We start from the raw sequence: 18,863 nt of genomic DNA on the forward strand, positions 1-18,863 counted from the left end.
AATCCGACAGGCAACGTTCAACTTCCCCAGCAGAGACTGGAGATCGCGCAAAGTGATCTTCTTCAATCGGCAGGCACGCCTCACCTCTTGACGCAATGACAGTAATTTATCCTCAGGAAGCCTGCACTCGAATTGCATTGCAACCGAATCAATTTAGATCCCTAAAAAACAGATGGTAGGGACAGGGCCCTCCGTTTCACCAGGCGCCAGAGGAATTCCAAAATCCGTCGCAACCTTCTGCAAGGAATACAACAAATAACCGCAAATAGGGGAACCGCTAGGGCCGACGCACAAAAAATCGTCAAGATAATGTATTATCGAATCCACCCCAGCTACGCCCTTCGTCACCCATTCCACAAAGCTACTAAATGCCTCAAAGTATGCGCAAGAAAGGGAGCACCCCATTGGAAGACACCTATCGACATAAAACCCCCCGTTCCAGAAGCAAGCCAACAGCCGTTGGCTCTCCGGATGGTCCGGCAGCTAGCGAAAATGTCAGTTTTTGCCAACAACGCCCCAGGCCCCGCCTCACGCACTAACACCTCTGCTTTGTCAAATGACGTGTAAACAACCGAGCATAAATCGTGATCTATCCCATCGTTTACCGACGACCCCCTGGGAAAAGACAAATGCTGAATCAAACGGAGTTTATGGGGCTCCCGCTTCGGCACAATTCCAAAGGGGGATAGCACTAGATTATCTATCGGCGGCTCGACAAAAGGCCCGGCCATGCGACCCAACGAAACTTCCTTCAAAAGTTTTTTCGAAACGACCGCCGAGTGCAAATAAGCCGACTTAAGATTGCGCCGTGTAAGCGGAACCTCATACGGAGGAGGGGGAATAACAAAACCAAACAAAAACCCCTCATAAATTAACTTGGCTGCAACCCTTTTCGGATATTCATTTAGATACGGGGCCATCCTTTCCACCCTCACCGGCGACAGCCCCTTGACCAACGGAGGAGGACTGAGTGCCTGACCGCTTCCCTTTTCGCATACATTTTGCAGCCCCATGCGAGGAGCCGTTGCACTCCGAACAGACATGCTTAAATTTACAAGTGGCCCCGAACTTACACTGGCCATCATTGAATTGCCAGCAGAACACGAGTATTGACCCAGAGCCCTGTCCGGACTGACTAGACTGACCTCCTTGGCCAATGCTTCCGGGAAAGGACTGCTTAACCGGGGCCGTCACCCGCAACCAAAGCTGGTGGCGAAACTGCTCATCATACCGCAACCACACCTGACCCCCGTACGCCCGATGAGCCTCCCCGATGGCATAGAAATAACAAAACAACGCTGAGCAATTTTCAGGTGCCTTTTCCCCAATCACACTCGCCAAAATAGCAAAAGCTTGCGACCAATTCACGAACGTCTGCGGGATAAGCCTATACCGCCGACGCTCCTCTTCCTTCTTCTTACTCTCATCCCGCTTGCCCTTATTCAAGTTGAACTTCGCAAGCGGCAGAAGAGAAAAAATGTCCACGTACTCGTCCTTCCAAATCCATTCCCGAACCTCCTTTTTAAGGTGGGCCCCTAAAGGACCCTCAAAACAGACATAAACCTCGCCCCGAGCACAATCATCAAGCCAAATTCTATCCCCGTCCTTCTGCACCTTGGTTTGAACAGACACTGCCACTGCTTCCTTGGATGCCCCCGAAACTTCCCCAACCAGGGACCGCGGCTGTACATCACGAGGACCTTCCCAAACCACCGCCGGGGACCCCGCCGGAACTGCAGGCGCCGCAGCCCTATCTAAGCGCCCGACTAACTTGCGCAAAATACCCACTAAATCCGATAAGCCACCGCGCCCGGCAACGCCACTACCGACAGCCGATACTTCCGCGCTCGCTGCCCCACCCCCAACACCCGACATGAAAATTGCTGGATACGGCAAAGTAGGAGTTACGCACCCACCAGGCTGCCCAGGCGCTGTGTTCCCGCCAGCCAGAAAATTCTGAACGCGCTGCGACTCGTCCAGCTCTCCATCTTCCAGATCCTCTCTCGCTGACGACTGGCACTCGCACCAACATCTCCAACACAGGGACCCCGGCATGCTGACAGAGGGGCCGGCGACCTGCCGCCTGACCGCAAGGACCCAGACTTCCGACTCGTCGTCGCTGTTCTTGGCATCCTCACCGAAGCCTGCCCCCTGGCCGGCACATCACCATGCGGGGCGGCCGTGGACTGCACCCTGGACACTGCATCTGAAGGCAGTGGCGTAACATGGAGCCCGGCCTGCGACTCCCTGTGAACCGCCGAGCCCCGTCAGGGCTGGGGATTCCTGCCAGGACGCAGGCCCTGGGAGGAGGCGGCCGTCCCAGCAGCCGGCCTACAGTGTCCTTAGAAGGGCTCCCCCTGTACGTCGAGCCCGCTGGACCACATCCGGACTCAACCGTTCAGGTGGGCGGGACCGCCGGGAGCGGCGGGGTGTCCGAGCAACCGCTGCTCCCGACGATGCCCTCTGCTTTATTTCAGCAGGGGCAGCAATTAGCAACTCTCCCCCCCACCACCATGTCACCAGCGCCAGAGAGAGGGGCGGGGGAGGGGAGCGCATCTGGGCTAGCAGCCGACACAGAGCACCGGGCTCGGCGCGAAGACGGGCCCGCCTGAGGTATCCTGGCCAGCGCTGCCACTGTCTCCTCCAACCACCCCGGACCGTGGAACTCAGCTGCCGCGCGCAGCTGATCAAGCATGCTGACTGGAGACGCCATACTCGCAGGTAGACAGTGCAGTGGGAGCTAACTTTTTTACCTGTTATTCCTCCCGCTGCTTCCGGCTCAATGCCGAAAAGAGCGGGAGGAACAGATACCAAACCCCAACTCCTCCCCTCTCCATCTCCTCCCTCTCCCTGCCTCCACTAACCATTTGCCCCCTGATTGGCTAACCTTCCCTCCTATGGCAGTCATGGAGGCTTTCCCTTAAGCCCTCCGTGCTGCCGTCCAGCCTCGTCTTTACTTTGTGACTTTTGCCTGATCAAACCGAGTTGTGATTCATTGTTTGCTCCATATAAATAACTATATATTTGATGTTGTGTATTTTCTGACCACCACTGCAATCCTTTGTTTTAGATGATTTTAACAGTTTTTATGAGATTATATTATTTTGTCTGTATTTATTGCACTAATAAAGATATTTTGTTATTGACCATGTGTCGTTTTGCTATATGGTTTTGTGGTATACATTTGTAGCTATTTGACAGGTATAATATGCTGCAATACATAAGTATTGTAGGATATTATAACAGTGATCGGACAGTTGGACCTTCAAGTCCCTAGTGAGACGAAAAAAAAATGTTAAAAAAAAGTTTCAAATTTTTTTATACAAAAATAAAAAAGTAAGAATTTAAAGTAATAAATTTAAAACTCACCCTTTTTCCATTATCAAGAACTTAATTATTAGAAAAAGTAATAAACTATACAGAATTGGTATTGCCGCATCCGTAATGGCCTGAACTATAAAAATATTATGTAATTTATCCAATGCAGTGAACGCCATAAAAATAAATAATAAAAAAACAATACCAGAATTGCTATGTTTTTGGTCACCTTAGAATAAAAAGTGATCAAAAAGTTGCATGTATCCAAAAATGGTACCAATAAAAAAACATATAGCTCGTCTTGCAAAAAACAAGCCCTCATACAGCTCTGTCGACCAAAACATTTTTTTAAAGTTGTGGTTCTCATATTGTGGCAACAGAAAAAATACATTATTTTTACAAAATAAATGTTATTGTGCAAATAGTTGTAAAACATAAAAAAGCAATATAATTTTGGTATCGCCAGAATCGTACTGACCCACAGAATAAAGTAAATATGTCAATTATAGTACACGGTGAACGCTGTAAAAAAAAGGATAAAAACAATAGCAGAATTGCTGTTTTTTGGTCACCACGCTTCTCAAAAAATAGAATAAAAAGTGATCAAGAAGTTGCATGTATCCAAAAATGGTGCCGATAAAAACTACAGACTGTCCCGCAAAAAACAAGCCCTCACACCGCTCTGTCACAAAAAAAAAGTTATGGCTCTCAGAATATGGCGACACAAAATGTGCAGAGTGCGATCCAAAAGGGGAATAAGATCGGGCACCATTTATCAGTGCGACACAGGCCACAGAACTGCGGATTATTATTTATTTACCGCATTATTATATCCTCTTATTATGTACTGATGTACTCCGCACAGCTTACATATGCCCCCAGATTATAAACTGAAATACCAGCAAAACCCCAAACAGAAAAATTACCAAGCAAAATCTGTGCTTCATAACCCAAATGGCGCTCCCTCCATTCTGAACCCTTCAGTGTGCCCAAACAGCAGTTTACATCCACTTATATGGCATCGCCATACCCGGGAGAACCCACTTAACAGTTTATGATGTATTTGTCTTCAGGGGCACAATCTGGGAATAACATATCGTGCACTTAAATGGCATATCAGCGGAAAATCCACTGCACATTTTTCTAGTAAAAATAGTAGCATTGGGTCATACGCACTGCACCCTTTAATAAATGCCTTGAGGGGTATATTTTAAAAAATGGGGTCACTTCTTGGAAGTTTTTGCTTTACTATTTGACCTCAGAGTCCTGCAATTGGGGGCAAATGCTATGGAAAAATCACTAAAATAGACCTCAAATGCGCATGGTGCTCTTTCACTCCTTTAATCTAACACCAATCCAGCAAAATCTGCGCTCCTACAGGCAAATGACGCTCCTTCTCTTCAGAGCCCTGCCGTGTGCCCAAACAGCTGTTTAGGGCCACATATGGGATATTGCTGTACTCAGGAGAAATTGAGTAAAAAATTGTGTGGTGTTTTTTTCTCCAATTACCCCTTGTAAAAATAAAACATTTAGAGCTAAAACAGCATTGTTTTGGGAAAAATTTAATTTGTCATTTTCACTGCCTAATTCTAATAAAATCTATGAAACAGCTGTGGGGTCAAACTATTCACTACCCCCCTAGTGAATGCCTTGAGGGTTTTATTTACCAAAATGGAGTCACTTCTCAAGAGGTTTTTACGGTACTGGTACCTAAGGAACTCTGCAAATACGACATGCCACCTTTAAACCAAACCAGCAAAATCTGCATGCCAAACGGTGCTCCTGCCATTCTGAGCCCTACCGTGTGTCCAAACAGCAGTTTGTGACAACATATGGGGTATTATCGTATTTGAGAGAACTTGATTTACAAATGTTGGTGTTCTTTTTCTCTTTTATTCCCAAAAAATCGGAGCTGAAAAGACTTTTTGTGTGAAAAATGTTTCGATTTTAATTTCTATGACCTAATTTCAATAAATTCAGCAAAACACCTGTGGTGTTAAAATGCTTACTATGCCCTTAGATTAATTCCTTGGGAGTGTAGTCCCGAAATGGTGTCTTTTTGGGGATGTTTCCTATGTTTTGGCACCACAAGACCTCTTCAAACATGACATGGTGCCTAAAATATATTCTAATAAAAAGGAGGCCCCAAAATCTAGTAGGTGCTCCTTTGCTTCTGAGGCCTGTGCTTCAGTCCACCAGGGCCACATGTGTGACATTTTTAAAAGCTGCAGAATCTGAACGATAAATATTGAGCTGAGTTTCTCTCCTAAAACCTTCTGTGTTACAGAAATAAAATGGATTATAATGGAATTTCTTAAAAAAATAATAATATATATATATTTGTAAATTTCACCTCCAAAATGTTAACTAGTAACTATTTTGTGTTGTATTACTATCTGTCTTACAAGCAGATACACTCAAATTTATAAAAATCAAAAATTTTCAAAAATGTCTCTAAATGTAGGTGTTTTTCACAAATAAACACTAAAGGTATTGACCAAATTTTACTATTAACATAAAGTACAATGTGTCACGAGAAAAAAATTCTCAGAATCGCTTGGATAAAAGAATAGCATTCCAAAGTTATTACCAGGTAAAGTGACACAGGTCAGATTTGAAAAATGGTGTCTGAGCCTTAAAGAGGCTCTGTCACCAGATTTTGCAACCCCTATCTGCTATTGCAGCAGATCGGCGCTGCAATGTAGATTACAGTAACGTTTTTATTTTTAAAAAACGAGCATTTTTGGCCAAGTTATGGCCATTTTTGTATTTATGCAAATGAGGCTTGCAAAAGTACAACTGGGCGTGTTGTATGTATTATGTGCGTACATCGGGGCGTGTTTACTACTTTTACTAGCTGGGCGTTGTGTATAGAAGTATCATCCACTTCTCTTCAGAACGCCCACCTTCTGGCAGTGCAGACACAACGTGTTCTCGAGAGATCACGCTGTGACGTCACTTCCCCAGGTCCTGCATCGTGTCGGCCACATCGGCACCAGAGGCTACAGATGATTCTGCAGCAGCATCAGCGTTTGCAGGTAAATCGATGTAGCTACTTACCTGCAAACGCTGATGCTGCTGCAGAATCAACTGTATCCTCTGGTGCCGACACGATGCAGGACCTGTGAGTGACGTCACAGATCTGCCCTGCCAGAAGCTGGGCGTTGTGAAGAGAAGTGGATGATACTTCTCGTCAGAACGCCCAGCTAGTAAAAGTAGTAAACACGCCCCGATGTACGCAAATAATACACGCCCAGTTGTACTTTTACTTTTCAACACGCCCACTTGTACTTTTGCAAGCCTCATTTGCATAAATACAAAAATGGTCATAACTTGGCCAAAAATGCTCGTTTTTTAAAAATAAAAACGTTACTGTAATCTACATTGCAGCGCCTATCTGCTGCAATAGCAGATAGGGGTTGCAAAATGTGGTGACAGAGCCTCTTTAAGGCCCAAACTAGGCTGCATCATTAATGGGTTAAAGTGGTTTTACAACTCATAAAGTGGGGGGAATACAATTAGGATATGTCATCACTTTCTGATCGTGGAGTTCTGACTGCCATGACTACTTGATGTTTAGTAAAGCCAATCCCTGTCTTTACAGTTTACAAATGGGCCATCAATTGTCTTAGAAATGACCCAGATCAAGAGACTATGAAGGAATTCTTCAGTTCTCTTGACTATAAATGCAGCAGAGATTGTGGTATCCATAAAAATATAATGCAGCCATTTTTAATGAATACATATGGTTGTTGGCCTTCTACCCGCTCTGGTAGGCCTATGATATGTATAATTTACGCTGCATTCGTTCACATCAGGTATGACCGTCTTGTCTCAGGATGCCTAGATCGATTCTTACCACCTCTATTACCTTTCCAGGACATGGTACATGAGGTAATGGCTGCCCACAGCTGTTCTGATGCCTATTACAAGCTGGTAGGGGAATTGTGAAGCAGTATGTATTCAGGATTGTAAGGAGTAAGAGGGCTGAGCACAGGAGATTCAGCATGTAGCGTGTTCTTACTGGTGCAGAGTCACATCCTCTAATGGGGGTCTTTAGGGTTTATTAAAATTCAAAACTAAAATTATATATTTTAAGATAATATAAATGATTTCCCCCATGTCACACAGACAGAAATGATCATTTATCCCCTATAAAGAATTCATCAGAGATTGTTCCCATTAAAAACTTCAATTTTATTATTTTCAATAAAAAAATACTCTATACAGTAAAGCAATTGATGAAAACACCCGGAAAAATTACAGATCACACTAAACTTTTCTAGAGATACAAATCATACAATATCATCAAATTCATATTCCCAATGGTAAAGCCATACTGATATATGTAAATTATGGGTGTGGTCATAAAAGCAGCTCAAACCGGTTATAGCTATTGTGATGTCACAGAGCTTGGGTATAAACAATGATGTTGGTCACAGAGCTGTCACTATCAGTTGGATGTGACCGGTAAGTTCTCTATCAATGCTACATCTGTACTTCATGCTAATTAATTTGTTTTATTAGGAACATTGAATTATTCCATCTCTAGAAGATATTGTGTGATAGTGGTAGTAATATGGTATTAGTATTAGTGTGCAATTAAATTGCTCAAGTATCTTAGATTTGCAGGGTAAGTGGCCAAAATTTTAGCTCCCTTATTATCATTATGTCTACCACTTGTAAAAGAGAAATTTCAATATGCTCATATTAGAAGACTGTATATTAGTGGACTATAATTCCTTATATTATTTAGGTTCACCAGAAATAATTACAATTTAATTCAATTCTGAATTTTGATCAATTGATATAAAAATTATTAGTGGGGAATTGATACTGGTCTGGGGCTATTTATCATGGTTTGGGCTAGGCCCTTTATTTCCAGTGAATGGTAATGTAAAGACTATTTAGACCATTGCATGCTTCCGACTTTGTGAGACTAGTTTGGTAAAGACCCTTCCCTGTTTCTGTATGACGTTGCCCCTTTGCACAAAGCAAGGTCCATAAAGACATGGAGTGATAAGTTTGGTGTGGAGGAACTTGACACTCTGCACAGAGCCCTGACCCCAACATCCGAGCCTGAACTCACAAATGCTCTTTTAATTAAACACGCTACAAAATCTTGTGGAAAGCCTTGTCAGAAGAAGTTATAGCCACAAAAGGGGGGCCCAACTTCATATTAACATCCATGGCTTTGTAATGGGAAGTACCACAAGCTTATAATGGTGTAAAGGGTCAGCTGTCCACATCTTTTGGCCACATAGTGTATTTTGGGTTTATGTATTGTGATGTCACTACTATTAAAAATAATGATAAATCCATATTGATATATGCAAATTATGGGTGAGGTCATAAAAGCAGCTCACAGCTATTGTGATGTCACAGAGCGTGGGTGTATACTATGGTGCTGGCCTCAGAGCTGTCACTCAGTTGGATGTGACCGGTAAGTACTCTATCAGCACTGCGTCTCTAGATGAGTCTCATCTATCAGTTTCTTTATGAATATTTTATTCTTAGGTACAATTCTGCTGTGTCTGCCATTTAAAGTTTAGTTTATATTTGGAATAGTTATACTAATATACTAAGAAGTTGCTAAATGGCAATATGGCGGCCTGTGACTTCTTCTCCAGAGACAGAATGCAGCTTGCAGACAAAAATTGCCATCTGTATTCTGCTGGTAAATTGATAAAGCAACCTCAAAGAAAGGGAATGTGAATGTCCTGCAGCCCTGAGAACTTATTATTGGAACCCTTCAGTTTATAACAGGAGTAATTCACGTAATAAATATTTACTAGGGAATTACTAATTATGCATTTGAGGTTTTCTATTTGTGTAAAAGACACAATTATTATTATTATTATTATCAATAATAATTACTAATATAAAAATGTTAGGGAAGTTACTTCTTAAGAACAGCCCTGACCCCATAATCCTGTATCCTCAAAAGCAATTGTCATTTTTCATTAATATATATATATATATATATATATATATATATATATATATATATATATATATATATATATAAAATGTAATAATGTCTATAACAAACGACAGAGGTTCTAAATTATAGTTAGTATCTCATATAAAAATTACATAAACCCCGGAAATGTCATACCGTATGGTCAATTCAACAACCAATACATTGTTCCAGAATCCAAACCGCAAGCAATGTCATTCACAGGGGGTCCAAGCCCCAAGACCCCAAGTAATGTGATCTTCAAACACTTCTGATTGTCTAGATCCTGTACTTGGAATACCCCTTTTATAACTAATTTCTCCAGCTGGTTTCCTTTAAGTTTTCCCTAACTATTTCTTTTTCTGGTCATTCTAGATCTTGCTGTTGGATTGACACTGTTGGATTACTGTGTTGCTTTTACGGTCAGCGATTTGTCCTATTTTCAGAGAACTAGAGGCGATTAGTTAAATTCAATCTTTACTGTCGCCTGGTTTTCTACCACGGACATTGGTGCAGTTTTGCACCCGGGTTATTAACCAACCATGCCCTTTTGGAAAAAATCAAAAAAATATCATGTGTCTCAGATTCCTGATAATGGAAATCTAATGAAAGAGATACCAACTATGGAGGAACCTAACATCTCACTCCAGAAGTTTTCCAACATCAAAGATATGCCAGCCGAAAAATGCAGCGATCCAAGTCACAGCAAACCTTGTGACATTGGCTCAAAGAACGCCAAGAAGAGCGCAATCAGGAGCTTAGGCAGCAGCGCTGTGATTGGCGCTAAAGAACTGGATCGCTGTTTCCCAAATAGACGGCTGAGATTATACGTTGCCACCTGGAATATGGAGGGAAAGGTGAGAAGTAACATACAATATCTATTGTGAACCATGAGTGTATCTGATCTAAGGCTATGTTCACACTGAGTATTTTGCCAAGTTTTTTGACGTGGAAACCGCGTCGCAAAACTCGGCAAAAACAGCCCGAAAATGCCTCCCATTGATTTCAATGGGAGGCGTCGGCGTCTTTTTTCCGCGAGCAGTAAAACTGCCTCGCGGTAAAAAGAAGCGACATGCCCTTTCTTCGGGCGCTTCCGCCTCTGACCTCCCATTGACTTCAATGGGAGGCAGAGAAAGCGTATTTCGCGGTGTTTTATGCCCGCGGCGCTCAATGGCCGCAGGCGAAAAACGCAGCGAAAAACTCTGCGAAAATCGGCGTGCAGGGAGAGGAAAATCTGCCTAAAACTTCCAAACGGAATTTTGAGGCAGATGTTCCTCCTGCAAAATACTCTGTGTGAACATAGCCTAAAGTTGGATAAATTTGCAGTTGGATATGAGATAGACATATTATATACTACCCTAGGCCCAAATTTTCTAAACATTTGGGACAATCAATGTTGCTGCACACACTGCAAACTGTCAAACGAATAATCTATGTCTTTGGAATGGCAATGCCTCTGATCCTAAGACTGCAGCACTGGCCATAGTCTATAAAGACTAAAATCCAATTCGATCAGATATAATTTTTTGTAGGTGATATAGAAGATGTCAGTTTGGTTGGTGCTCTGTGTATACATTATTAATATCTTCATATTTTGAGCAGGAGTTCCCACAAAATCTAGAGGATCTGCTGTTGCCATCAGATGACTCCAAAGACATTTACGTAATTGGCGTTCAGGAAGGATGTCCAAACAGGTAAGTCTTCTCAGGTTGTCTTACAACAGTCTATGTCTGCAAATGGACTACAGGTCGACTGATTGAAATTCTCTCTTGACCTACTACTTATTGTAGGATCACTCCTAAATTTTCCTATTTAACCCCAGAGGTTATAATATTGATTATTTAATAAATGAGTTCAATATTTTAATCTGGTGTCATTTATTAATATGTAAACTTGAAATTGTGTCTTCTTGTAGACGGGAATGGGAGATAAAATTACAAGAGACTCTTGGTCCACACTACGTGCTATACCATTCATCCGGGCTCGGAGTCCTGTATCTCACCATCTTTATTCGACGGGAACTGATCTGGTTCTGCTCAGGTAAGATTCACTTTCTTACATTTACATAATAAGTCCTAATTGAAGTCATTAGTTTGAACTTATTATTTAGTCATTAGAACTAGATGTCTAAGAACCCAACTCTCAGATTCTTCACTGTGGAGTATTGGAGATCTGATAGTTTACTCCACAGTTACAAAGTGTGAAATGGTGTTGTAGTAATATTTCCAGCGTTTAATAGGAAACTATCTCTGTTTCATTGTTGCATGTTATACTATTAACCACTAACCCTTCTTCTTGTGTTTCATTTCTTATACAGAGGTAGAGCACACCCATGTAACAACCAGGCTATTCCACCATGTCAAAACTAAAGGAGCCTTGGGTGTTGCCTTCACCGTCTTTGGGACATCATTCCTGTTTATTAATTCCCATATGAGATGTAAGTATGTCTGTTTTTAATATATGACTATGTACAGTGTTATTGTGTATAAAAGTGCTGCTGTTTAATAATAATAAGCTGGAATATATGAGATGACATGAAAAGATCTGTACTATTGATGTTTTGGTGTAAAATTAAAAGTTCTTCCTCATTTGGTCAAACTTCTTCTAATCCATCAAACTTATTCTATATAATGAGAGAATAATACTGGAAGGATAAACGGCCTAATGTCCTCTACAGACTGCTATAGAAATACATTATCCTCTGTCATGAAAATTATTGTGTCTTAGATTTACAGTAACAGAAATATCAGTGTGTCTGGTGTACAGAGTGCGGACCCAGATCATGGAACTCCACCAGTCTCATCTTCTAAAATGTCAATAGAAATCCAATTAATATAAATACTATTTGTAAAAAATTGATTGTTGAGGGAACATTCAGACTACACAGCCCAAGAAATAGATACGATACCTAGATAATATAAGATAAAGAAACCTATTGTCAAAGAAAACTTAAATATGGTGGTTGTCCTAAATTCCAGGAGGTCACATTTACTGATATGTATATTTTTGTTGGCAGTTGGGGCAGTCTACAAGAGGATCCAGGACTATAAAACTATCACCGAGGGTCTCCGTCTGCCTCAAATTATTCCGGAAAGAATAAACTCCAATGCCTGTGAGTATTACTTATGTGGTTGAACCTATCGATTCCTTTATCTCTCTATTTATCTCCATTGACTCTAATGCAGTCACGTGGTCTAATTGTGTCCTGTGTTTATCTCATTCTACAGTGGACGTCACCAGCCGCTTTGATCGAGTTTTTTGGTTTGGGGACCTCAATTTTCAACTGAAAGAGGACAGAAAAAACGTGGAATCTCTTCTGAAGAACATTAAAGGAAGAGATATGTCCAGTCTCCTCAAACATGACCATCTGAATGAAGCCAAGAACAACGGTACATTTACTAGTAGACAGATCTCTATCACTTCTCAGCCTGTATTATTACCACATACACCTCGACAGATCAATACAAATCACTGTCATGATGGTTCATATGTTCTCCACATTCTTATATAGCCCTACATCACTTGCACATGTTTTTAATACTGACATGTTTTTTTTCCTTTCAATTTAAGGGTCCATATTTGTAGGGTTTAAGGAGCACACCATTGAATTCCTTCCTACATATAAGTTCGACATTGGCACAGACACCTACGATACATCAGAAAAGCAGAGAGTCCCATCATATACGGTAAGATATCTTATTTCCAGGTCTACAGAGCTAAAGAAAGAATACATTTCATGATTTCATATAATAAATCCCCTCGCCCAAGGTAATGAATTGTTATTATAGATGGAGGAATAATTCTTAAGAACAAAGCATCCAGTCCATTTTACTTGTAGTGAGTTTGTCATCGTCTCCCAGTGTAATATGTCTTCGCCTAGCATGGCTCAAAGATACTTATTTAATTAAATCTGTGTGACCAAGTCAAACCTTAAATGCAAGATAGTCTCAAAATTTATATTTCTTAAATAAAATAGGCCGAAATGTTCAGTCTATGATGTGCTATGAGGTTTATAAATAAATTATAATATGATTGCACTGATGATATTTGTTATTTTTATGACCTCTACAGGACAGGGTGTTGTTTAAAAGCCAATACGAAGGAGATGTGCGAGTCCTGAAATACGACTCTTGCCCTGTTTTGAAGACTTCAGACCACCGACCCGTTTTTGGTATCTTTGAAGTAAAGCTCAGACCTGGTTCAGATAAGTAAGTCATGATTTCCTTAATGTTGTTGGTATGATCCTTTCAGTAGCCGCCATTACTACATGGGCCTTATAGCCAGAGCTCACACTTTGGGGTAGGTGGCTGTATACCTGGGTGACAGTACTGGAGTAATCTAGGATGTGAAACGAAACAATTATTGTGTGGTTACCTGCTAACATTATCATATGTCTTACATCAATATATTTCTCATTCCAGCATCCCATTGGCTGGTGGACGCTTTGACCGCAAGATCTATTTGAAGGGCATTAGGAGGTTAGGACAAAAAAAGTAGCTGCGTCTGTTCATGTCCTTACAGCACATAAGGTGAGAGCATTGTACTTGTCTATTATGTTTGCTGTGAGAATGTTCTTCCATCTCTTAAGTCTTCCTCTGTATCAGTAATTTATTTTATCAACCAACATAAAGAAATTGTAAATAAGTCATTCTATCTTCTAGTTCAATTTTCTTGTATTCAGATATTTATTTAATTTCTAAATGAAGGTTATAAGTTTTAGAAGAAAACTGTAAGCATGTATGTAGTATAATAGATTGGTGGGAATTGATTAAGACTGACGTTTCATACACCGGTCTTAATATAAAAAAACATGGAGTAAAATGTGCCTAATTTATTAAAAGGCCCACACCTTAATAACTAATAATCCATGTTATTATGATAAATGTGTCGGCCGCTGGTGGCTCTGCTCCTTCAGCTACTCTCTGTCCACTTTTTTAGAAAAGTGCCGTAAGCGGCAGAAACTACATGATAGATACAAGGAACATTGTTATTGATGTAAGACATTACTTGGCATCTTGCAGGACTCCTAAGGAACATTTACCATCTTAGGTGCATAAAACAATGATTCCACCTTTGTCAACATCAGAAAGTTCCTGTAACATCCTGAACAGCGCAGCTTTAGATCAAACCCATCGCTTGGATCAATCATCTTCAAGGTTTGTAGTGTAACCGCCAGGATCAAATAGGAAAATCCACAATAAAACCTCTTCTAGATTTTGTGACTGCCAAGAAACACACATTAGTAGAGCATTAATAGCAAATATTTCTCTTGCAGCATAAACATCAATTCCGCAGTATATCTGGCGAGAACTGCGCTCCCTGTGACCGGAGGAGCCGCCATCATTGCTGATAGAAAGGTAAGTTCCTCTAGATATGTCCCCTCTATATTTGGTAAGCAGCCTGAATGATGAATATTTAATAGGATTGTGTGCTTCTCCCCCCAGAAAAAGTCAGCAGATACAAACAGACCATCAATGCCAATAACAACCGAGGGCAGAACCCGCCATCTTACAAGTATTCCAATGGCGAGACTTCAAATTTTCTACATCTGTCACAGAAGAGACATCAGTGTGGTTACCGGTGCATCAATGTTACCCAGAAGACCAGGCCCAGAACAGGAGAACATGTCATCTCTTCCTGTGTCTCTGGAACACAGATTTCCCACCACTTACTGATACTACTGTGACATCTTCTATTGTTTTTGCTGGATCTTATATAACATCATCTTTACCATTATATATTTTGAGCCACAAAAACCTTAAATAAATCTTTAACATCAATTCATAAGTGTGACTGGTATTTATTAGTGTGTTCAGTGCCCGGCTACAACTTACCACAGTGTATACAATTCACTTATCCGACCATTCACAGCGCTATTTGTGTGACATCGCGTTTAATCCAGTTGTAATGACAGGGGGGTAGGGAAACAGACAGTGAGCCCTAATTTACCCACCACTCGGCCTCTGCCTACTTGCAATGACCCAGCCTAGGCGACGGGGTACAACTGGGCGACGGTCCCTACGCTCAGTAGGTGCACGACAGACAAACAGACAAGGGGACACAAGCAAGGGAAATGGGGCAATTCCCCACGGCAACACCGTGAGCAACAAGAGAGGTGAACGAGCCGAGTCAAACCAGGAATGTACGAGGTACCAAACGCAGAGCAGGAGAGTAGTCAGAAAGCCGGGGTCAGTATGAAGAAAGGTCAAATAGCTAGGAGTTGCAGCAAGGCCAGGAAACCACACAAGAAGAATCACAAGCAAAGGAGGAACAGGAAAGGCAGGTATAAATAGACAGAGGGCGGGAGCTAGCTCCGTCTGGCCAGGCTGCGATAGGCTCTCCCACTCCTAAGCCTGCCATCCTGAGTGGTGGAAGATGGAGTCAGTCTCAGAGACATAGAACCAGGTGCAGACTGATTACCCATGGGCGTATACACAGAAGTTGTGCCTGGCAGATCCTTTACAGTACCCCCCCTTTTATGAGGGGCCACCGGACCCTTTCTAAGTGGACCTGGTTTATTGGGGAAACGAAGGTGGAACTTCCTGACCAATACCCCAGCGTGAACATCCCGGGCGGGCACCCAAGTCGTCTCCTCAGGCCCGTATCCTCTCCAATGGACCAGGTACTGGAGGGAGCCCTGGACCATCCTGCTGTCCACAATCTTGGCCACCTCGAATTCCACCCCCTCAGGGGTGAGAACGGGAACAGGAGGTTTCCTCGAGGGAGTCCAGGACGGGGAGCAGCGTTTAAGGAGGGAGGCATGAAACACGTCGTGTATACGAAAAGATGGGGGCAACTCCAGACGGAAGGAGACAGGATTGAGGACTTCAATGACCTTATAAGACCCTATAAACCGGGGAGCAAACTTCTTGGACGGGACCTTAAGGCACAAGTTCTTAGACGATAACCACACCAGATCCCCGACCGTAAACAAGGGGTTAGCAGAACGTCTTCTATCAGCCTGAGTTTTTTGTATACTCTGGGACGCCTATAGGTTCTTCTGAACCTGGGCCCAGACTGTGCACAGTTCCTGATGAACGACCTCTACCTCGGGATTGTTGGAACTACCAGGTGAAACGGAGGAGAACCGTGGATTAAACCCAAAATTACAGAAAAAGGGGGAGACCCCTGACGAGTTACTGACCCGGTTATTAAGGGAAAATTCGGCGAGGGGAATGAATGAGACCCAATCATATTGACAGTCAGAGATAAAACACCTTAAATATTGTTCTAGAGACTGATTAGTCCTCTCAGTTTGGCCATTAGTTTCAGGATGGAAGGCAGAGGAGAAGGACAGATCAATTTCCAACTTTTTACAGAAGGCTCTCCAAAACAATGAAACAAATTGTACCCCTCTGTCCGAAACAATATTCACAGGGACTCCATGGAGAAGCACGATGTGTTTGACAAACAAGGTAGCTAACGTCTTAGCATTGGGTAGTTTCTTGAGGGGCACAAAGTGGCACATCTTACTTAAGCGGTCTACTACCACCCACACCACCGACTTGCCTTGAGATGGGGGCAAATCGGTGATAAAACCCATAGAGATATGGGTCCAAGGTCTCTGGGGAATGGGCAAATAACGTAGTAAGCCCGCTGGTCGGGACCTAGGAGTCTTGGACCTGGCACAAACCTCACAAGCGGCGACGTAGGCCTTAACGTCTTTAGGCAACCCAGGCCACCAATAGTTTCTGGCAATGAGGTGTTTGGTACCCAGGATGCCTGGATGACCAGATATTGCGGAGTCATGATTTTCCCTAAGTACCCTTAGCCGGAATTGCAGGGGAACAAACAGCTTGTTCTCAGGAATGTTCCCGGGAGCTGAACCTTGATCAGCCGCAATTTCAGAGACTAAATCAGAATCAATAGAAGAAACGACTATACCAGGAGGCAAAATAAAAGCAGGATCTTCCTCCGAAGGAAAAGTTGTATCTGGTAAAAAATAGCGCCCATCGAGCTTGTCTCGGGTTTAGCCTCCGGCCAGATTCTAGGAAAACCAGATTCTTGTGGTCGGTAAGGACCGTTACCTGGTGCCTAGCCCCCTCCAGGAAGTGGCGCCACTCTTCAAATGCCCATTTAATGGCTGAGTTTGCGGTTGCCAATATCATAGTTACTCTCAGTGGGCGAAAACTTCCTGGAGAAGTAGGCACAGGGACGGAGATGGGTGAGGGACCTGGTACCCTGGGACAAGACAGCCCCCACTCCCACCTCGGATGCGTCAACCTCCACGATAAACGGCTCCATTTGGTTGGGCTGGACCAGCACCGGGGCTGAGATAAAGCACTTCTTAAGGACCTCAAAAGCCTGGACAGCCTCAGGAGGCCAGTGGAGGTGATCAGCACCTTTGCGAGTGAGGTCCGTAAAAGGCTTAGCGATGACCGAGAAGTCAGCAATAAATCTCCTGTAATAATTAGCGAACCCCAAGAAACACTGTAACGCCTTCAGGGAGGCAGGTTGGACCCATTCCGCCACAGCCTGGACCTTGGCGGGGTCCATGCGGAATTCATGAGGAGTGAGGATTTGACCCAAAAATGGTATCTCTTGCACCCCAAACACACATTTTTCGGTCTTAGCAAACAGTTTGATTTCCCGAAGGACCTGGAGCACCTTCCTGACATGCTCAATGTGGGAGGACAAGTCCTTGGAAAACACAAGTATGTCATCAAGGTACACTACAAGAAATACCCCCAGGTAATCTCTTAAAATCTCATTTATGAAATTCTGGAAGACCGCGGGGGCATTACACAACCCAAAGGGCATGACGAGGTATTCGAAATGACCTTCGGGCGTGTTAAACGCAGTCTTCCACTCATCCCCCTCTTTGATGCGGATAAGGTTATACGCCCCCCGTAGATCAAACTTAGAGAACCATTGGGTCCCCTGGACTTGATTAAAGAGATCAGGAATCAAAGAAAGGGGATACTGGTTCCTCACAGTGACCTTATTCAAGTTACGGTAGTCAATGCATGGCCTAAGACCACCATCCTTCTTCCCTACGAAGAAGAAGCCAGCACCTACCGGAGAAGTAGAGGGGCGAATGTAACCCTTGGCAAGGCATTCCTGGATATACTCTCTCATGGCTTCACGTTCGGGACAAGAAAGGTTAAATATCCTACACTTAGGGTGCTTAGCTTCTGGTACGAAATCGATAGCGCAATCGTATTCTCTATGAGGAGGTAACACTTCGGAGGCCTCCTTAGAGAAAACATCTGCGAAGTCCTGAACAAACTCAGGTAGCGTGTTCACCTCCTCAGGGGGAGAAATAGAATTAACAGTAAAACATGACGTCAAGCATTCATTACCCCATTTGGTAAGCTCCCCAGTATTCCAGTCAAACGTGGGATTATGCAACTACAACCAGGGAAGGCCTAAAACCAAATCGGACGATAATCCCTGCATCAACAGTACAGAGCACTGCTCCAAATGCATGGAGCCAACAAGGAGTTCAAAAACAGGGGTATGCTGAGTAAAATAACCATTAGCAAGAGGAGTGGAGTCGATACCCACTACCGGGACAGGTTTAAGCAAATCAATCAAAGGCATAGCTAGAGACATAGCAAATTCCACAGACATGATATTAGCAGAA

The sequence above is a fragment of the Rhinoderma darwinii genome, chromosome 7 (genome assembly GCF_050947455.1).
Source record: "Rhinoderma darwinii isolate aRhiDar2 chromosome 7, aRhiDar2.hap1, whole genome shotgun sequence".
NCBI lineage: Eukaryota > Metazoa > Chordata > Amphibia > Anura > Rhinodermatidae > Rhinoderma > Rhinoderma darwinii.